Genomic DNA, 7,305 nt, shown 5'->3' with positions numbered 1-7,305 from the left:
TCGGGTACACTGAGGGAGAATTTAGAATGTCCAATTCACCGAACAAGCATGTCTTTTGGGACTTGTGGGAGAAAACCAGAGCACTCGGAGGAATCCCACGCAGACTCCGGCAGAATATGCAGACTCCGCTCAGACAGTGACCCAGGCTGGGAATCGAACTTGGGACCTTGGCGCTGTGAAGCAACAGAGCTAACCATTGTGCAACCGCGACGCCCGATTGTAGTTCAGCTGTCAACACTGGCAAGTGAGTTGCAACAGGACTTGATCTGAGTTTCCTGTCTCCACAGCAATCAGATCACAAAGGTTTGTCACTGGCCAGAACTACTAGGAGGTCATATGCACCTCAATACTACGCCATTTTACCTTGAATTAAAGAGACAGTTTTAAACATAATTGTCTTATAAAGCCTTGCATTTGTTACATTACAAAAAGGTTTACAAGATTCGTTCAGCAGGATAATAGTTAACTCAGGTTAACTCAGTTTTCAGCTTTTAATGACATGTTAGCATTTCAGATATTCTCTGGAACTAATGATTGTTCATGTTCCTCCCTCTTCATGCCTTGATGCAAGAAGCTCCATTAATCAGTGACTCAACTTTTAAAAGTTTCTTTTGAAGATTATTCGCTCCAGGGAAATACACCCAACACTCAGGATGTGTTGCAATAATGTTCTGCAGATAAATGTAAATTACAACTGCAAAACAGCAGCTGAAGATCCATCTGATGTTTATTTTCAAAACTTACCCTTTTCTCCTTAGGATTAAAGAGGGAGTGCTAGAGACAGCAATTGTTGAGCAGAATTGCAAGGCCATTAAATATGTTTAGGAAACACAGGTTAAAATCTGGTATATATGCTCAGAAATTATCGTGAATAAATATTTTTGAAAGCAGTTTCTATGAGAATGTACAATCGCCAGTCTTTTTGAGGCTTGCCGTCTTCCAATCAATATCACAAATCTTTTGCCATGGTTAAGTTTGTTTTAATAAGAGATCTGGCAGACTAAGTTAGTACCAATGGCAATAAGGTGGTCATAGAAGTCAAGGAATCCTTACAGTGCAGAAGGAGGCCATTCAGCCCATCAGGTCTGCACCTTACCTAGGCCCACTCCCCTGCTCTATAACCCCACCTAACCTGCACATCTTTGGACATTGAGAGGAAACCGAAGTACCGGAGGAAGGCCACGCAGATACGGAGAGAATGTGTAAACTCCACGCAGACAGTCACCCAAGACTGGAATTGAACACGGGCCCCTGGTGCTCTGAGGCAGCAGTGCTAACCACTGTGCCACGTGCCACCCCGAGGTAGCACAATAATTTATCCTTTCCATCTTTCAGACATGGCATGCACTCTCTCCTATGCAACAACAACAGCTGCTTGCATTTATATAGCACTCCTAATGTAGTAAAATGGGCAACACACTTCATAGGAGCATTATGAGACAAAATGAGACACTGAACCACGTAAGGAAACATTAGAGCAGATGAGCACAAGCTTGGTCAAGGGGGAATACAAAACCTTTTTAAGGAGTGGCTCAAAGGAGGAGAGGGAGATAGCGAGAAGGAACGGTTTAGGGAGGGAATTCCAGAGCTGAGGGTGAAAGCAAATGAAGGCATGGCTACTTGTGGTGGGGTGATTAAAATTGTAGATCCACAAAAGGCCAGAACTGGAGGAATGCACCAATCATGGATAGGTTTAGTTTCTGTAAAATAGATTTTCAGCAGATCTGAAGGATGTTATATCTGAATTAGAGAAAATTATGGAAACATATTAGATATCAAGAATTTTCTATATTAAAGTTTGTTTATAATATTTCAGCTTCGATCTTAATCCCACATGTACGTCCCAATTTTTATTTTGCTGCCTGAAAAATAATTAAAAATTGAAGAGTGGTTTTTACTTCCTTGTTTGCTGCCCATGAAAATTCTTCTGTGATGAATCGTCCAATGTGACTATGTAAGTGATAACTTTTGGAATTTATCAATTGTTTGCTCGTTCCATGGAGAAATGCAAATGATGTGTTTACATATTTATATAAATTCAATGTGTGGGTTGGGCTCTATGGATTTATTGCAAAGGTGCTGATACGTTGGAGATGCGTCCAATGTGAAAGATAAACTTAGAAAGGGAAGACAAATAAAAATACTTTTAAACAGGAGGCAGTGCTATAATATTTGTCAAACTATTGTATAACATGGAACAGCAGCAGCCAGATTCTCCGTTCCTGAGACTAAGTGTTGACGCCAGAGCAGGATTTGTGGAATTCTAAAAAGCAAGACTAGCGCCGCACATGGACCGATTCAACGACTATTGAGGGGCTAGCACCGGAACCACGTGGAACGCAATCGGTCCCAATGAGAAATGGTGCCAGATTTGCCGGTTTCAGGATTGACACTCAGGAGGCTGACAAGCTGCAGCCACATAAACACACTGCATTCCCCACACACACTCATCCCTGCCAACAAGATGGCACTGGTTGCACTGGAGCACGCCCATCCCATTGAGGGGTCGGCTGGGACCAGAAGACACCTGAGGGGGTGGCCGGGGGGAGACCCATATGACCCGAGGCACTAAGTTCACCTGGGCCGTCAATGGCATGCGCACCTGCGTATTTCCGTGCCCATCCAGCCTGACAGCCCACCTCCTGGCCAGTCCCAGCTACTCCCCCCAGCCCTGGCAGAAGCCCCCGGACAGCGGCACAACTGTCAGCACACTGGCGATGTTGGACACTTTCCGTACCCCCTCTCTCCCCCACAGCGCCTGTTTTACGATTTTTGAAAGCACAAGTGAACCTCACCGTCGGGAATTTTCCCCCCAGTGGAGGCGGAGAATCGCGGAAGCCCCGGAGAATACCAGGTCAGGCCCGCTAATGATAAGCAAACAGCATTCACTGTATGCGCGGAGTGAAACGCATTGATGCCGCTGTTGAGACACTGGAGAATTGCGATTTGGCATCAAAACAAATTCTCCGCCCAATCGCCTTTCCCGATCTCGGCGTCGGCCGACTGAGAATCCCGCTCCAGTAGTTTCAAAACCCAAGTTGTTCTGGTGAAAGCAGATATACTTGGTTTGGGATCCTTACATATCAATAGATACCTGATGATTTGCAGCTGTTTCACAAGATCTGACGGTGCCGTACAACTGATCTTCCGACTACTGCCAGGAAACAGCGTCAATTGTAATTAGTGATTGCAAAACAGTCAATTCTTGTCACTTTGCAGCTAAGGGCGCATATGGTCAGCACGGCAAAGGTTAATGTAACTGATGCTACTTCTTTCTTTATTTCAGATGATGTACAGCTTTTCTTAACACCAAAATAAAACAAGCAGTGACAGAAATCAATAAGATGTTGCAGGCAATGCTTCAGAATATCACTGCTCAGGAGAATGTGAAATTGCTGGTTGACTGAAATCTTTCAGAGCAGTCAGGCCAGCTTCACATGATGCAATACATTTTCTCAAAGACAGCAAGACAAAGAAGTGTTGAGCAACACAAAGACAGAAAAGCAGTTCTCAATAAAACCTGAACTAAAAGCATTAACAGCCATTTTTTAATAAATTATACAAATAACTTCCAATGTTAGATTTGACTTTAATAAGCTTCTTACAATATTGCATCGCATAACATTAGTAACAAATACATCTTCAGATCAATTTAGACTTGGAAATTAAATGCTAGTTCTATAAGTTTGTGCTTAGAAAGTTTGCACTGATCGCTTAAGGTCAACTTCTCTACATTTACTAAAATATAGATGCTCTCTGCTGGTTATTTGTGAAAAGAAATGCATAAAAATGATTTTAGCACATCAGCAAAATTATTCATTAATGGGGGCCAAAGGGGTTACAACAGTCATCTATCGAGATCCAAAGGTGTTTCCTGTAACTTTTGCGAATCCACTTTATTCAAGATTTGATTGACATGTTGTTCGGCTGAATTCATTCCCTGCAAGGACTGCCTACGGCCGGCTGCCTGAACTTGTTCTGACTTTCAAATTTACACTTGTTCCCATACGGCCATACTAAGTGAGCTTTGTCACATCAACCCAACCAAAGCAAATAGCTTACAAGAAAGACAATGGGACGGGATTCTCCGTCGGCCGACCTGGAATCGGGAAACGCGATTGGGCAGAGAATCGGTTCCGATGCCGAAATTGTGGCTGACGCCGTTTTCACGCCAAATTGCAATTCTCTGTCACCACACCGGCGTCAATCCGTTCTAGAACACACACACAGTAAGGACCCTTAGCATACCATTAATGGGCCCGACCTGGCATTCTCCGGGGCCTCTGCGATTCTCGCCTCCACTGGGGCAAATTCTCGATGGCAAGGCTCACTTGTGCATGACTAATGAATGAGAAAGAGAAGGCAAGACACGGAGAGGCGTGACAGTGGGCTGTCAGTCCTGACACTGGCCGGGCTGGCTGGGATGGGTAAGCTGGCCCTGTCAGGGTCGGAGGGACTGGTGATGGGGGAAGGGGCTGTTTGGCTAGGGTGACCCCTCCATGAGACAGCCAAGGGACAGATAGCCATTGCTGTGGCCTGCAAGGCAGCCACCTTGCTGTGCAACCAGTGTCCCCGACGGGGGGGGCCAGTTGGGGACTGTGGAGCATAGCACTGGCAACGTAAGCACCAGCCGACGGTACCCCTGGAAGCAGGGATTGGTTCCCGTCCTATGGCCCCCACGGTTCCGAAGGGGCCTGGGGTAGGGAGAGGAGGGGATTGGGGAGCGTGCGGTGACAGACCTCACAGTCCCAACCAGGGGCACCACGGGAATAGCAGCTCTCATCGCAGGGTGGCCCTGGTTGGCCCTGGTTTGGCATGCTGGTATGCACCATGTTAACATGTCACCCCCTGCACACAATGGATATTAGAATACAATCAGCATTGGTAGCCTTCCTCCTGGTCGCCGCAGTCCTGGGGAATGCTCTGCCACCGTACGAGCTGGAGCTGCTCTAGGAGGAGGAGGAAGCTGCAGCAGTGGAGCGTGCAGCAACGGAACAGGGGGCAGCCAGCCAGGATGGAGATACGTCCCTCCAACAGGCCGAGGAGGAGGATCTGGTACAAAGGACATGACGCATGAGGCCTCTCATGTGCCAGCAGCACCTGTCATTCAAGGACCTGCCGGACCAGGCATGCCGTCGAAGTAGGCGATGCAAACTGACGGTCTCCCTGAGCTTTTACACCACAGGGTCCTTCCAGGCGCCGAGCGCGGACCTGTCCGGAATTCACAGAGCTCGGTGCACAGGTATATCCGCGCCATCACGGAGCCCCTCTTTGCCCAGTCGGCACAATACATCCATTTCAATGTGGACGGAGCCCACCAGGATGCCCGGGCAGAGGGGTTCACCGCCATCGCCGACATGCCCCTGTCCAGGGAGTGATCGAGTGGATGCATGTCTCCCTACGAGTACTTGCAGATAACTGGCCGCACAAAATGAAAGGGATTGCTCTCCATCAACATGCAGCTGATATGTGACCATCAGATGACCATCGTGCACGCCTGCGCTCGATGCCCGGGAAATGTGCACATGCTGTCGTCCTGGCATAATCGACAATACCCGGTGCCTTCGAGGCGCCCATCCAGCTGAGGAGTTGACTCCTGGATGACAGGGGTTATCCATTGCAGTTGTAGCTGATGAAGCCTATCCGGAGAACACAGACCGAAGCGGAGACCCGCTACAATGACGCCATGCAGCGACCAGGGGCATGATCGAGCGGTGCTTCGACATCCTGAAGATGCGGTACAGATGCCTGGACCTCTCTGGAGGGGCCCTCCAGTATGGTGCTAGGAGGGTCGCCTGCATTGTGGTGGTCTGCTACTTCCTCCACAAAATCACACAGCAGAGGGGCGACATGCTGGAGGAGGAGGATGAACGGCAGTCCTCATCCGACGAGGACGATGTGGGGTAGGGCGAGGATGGGCAGAACATGGGACTCACGCAGACACGGGAGGCCACACAACGTGTGCGTCAGGGCCTAATGCGCACTGGACCCTCTGATTGGCTCCAGGTTCACCGACTTGGGGGGGGGGGAACCGGCCAGGGGCACAGACACTGCATCCCACCCCCACATCTCCCCCCCTCCTAGCCAACCCCCCACCCCCCCCACCCCCACCCCCCCACCTGCAATCCCCTCCGTGATGCATATCTGCCGCACTATGGGGGTGCATTCCCTGGGTTGGCAGTAACAGCGGGTTTGGTCCATGGGATGGAGGGTGATGACAACCCACCCTGCGATGAGAGCTGGTATTCCGCATCATTCGGCAACATCTGACTCCTGCCCACAGTAACACTTCCCAGTCCCATCGGATCCCTGGTGCGGCGGAGGTGGGGACGGTGGGGGGGGGGGGGGGGAGGGGAGGAGCCCAGCCCACCGACAACATCAACCCATACCCCCCCACCCCCCACCACCGCCACCGTGCCCCCTCTGTGACCAGACCAGACCAGCCCACACCTCATACCCTTCTGACAGAGCACCGAAGCAGATTCTAACAATGTGAACAGGTGTTTATTGTGAACAAATATATACAGAGTCGTGCCCTAGCCCCTATCACTATACTGAGCCCTGAACACGTTCCAAATTAATTGATGTCTAACTTTCTGGCCTTACGGGCCCTAACGCTACATCTAGGTGGGTCCCCAGACGGTACATCAGGAGTAAAGGTGGCCTGCTTTGATTCCTGCCCTTCGACCTGGGGTCCTATTGGTGACCGTCCTCTGGGGCGACCGGGCCTGGGTGGCCCCAGCTGCTGCTCGGGTGTTCAAGGTGGCAAGGTGCTGCCCTGTTCTTCCCACTGCCCACCAGATGAGCCAGGGCAGGAGGGAGGAGTCTGAGGTGTTGCAGTGATCCAGCACTTCCCCTGCGGGGGTCACCGGCACGGGACCCATCACCTCCTCCTCCCTCATGGTGCCCGATGGCTCCCTGGCTACTCCATGAGACAGGGGTGCGAGCAGAGCTATCCCCTGAGGCTCCCCCGCCACCTGGCGCTGCCAGTCCTAGAGGTCCACTCTCGTCTCACCCAGGTTCTGCATGCTCACGGCCGTGGAGCGCAGGGAGTGGACCACCTCCGTCTGGGACTGCACCACATCATGCTGAGACCTTCCAGGTCTGTGCCACATCAGCCAGTGACTGCACCATCTTCCTTTGGACTGGGCCACCTCCCTCTGTGTCTGTGCCACATTGGCCGCACCTGGGCAATGCCGCCGACACTCTCAGCCATGGCCCGCAGTGACTGGGCCATGCTCAGGAGTGCCGCTGCAATGTCAAGGTGACTCTGGCACATGGCCACCTGCACAGATTGCCCAATGC

Source organism: Scyliorhinus torazame, chromosome 2 (assembly GCF_047496885.1).
Source record: "Scyliorhinus torazame isolate Kashiwa2021f chromosome 2, sScyTor2.1, whole genome shotgun sequence".
In the NCBI taxonomy this organism is placed as follows: domain Eukaryota; kingdom Metazoa; phylum Chordata; class Chondrichthyes; order Carcharhiniformes; family Scyliorhinidae; genus Scyliorhinus; species Scyliorhinus torazame.
Note: the sequence above shows the minus strand (reverse complement) of the source record.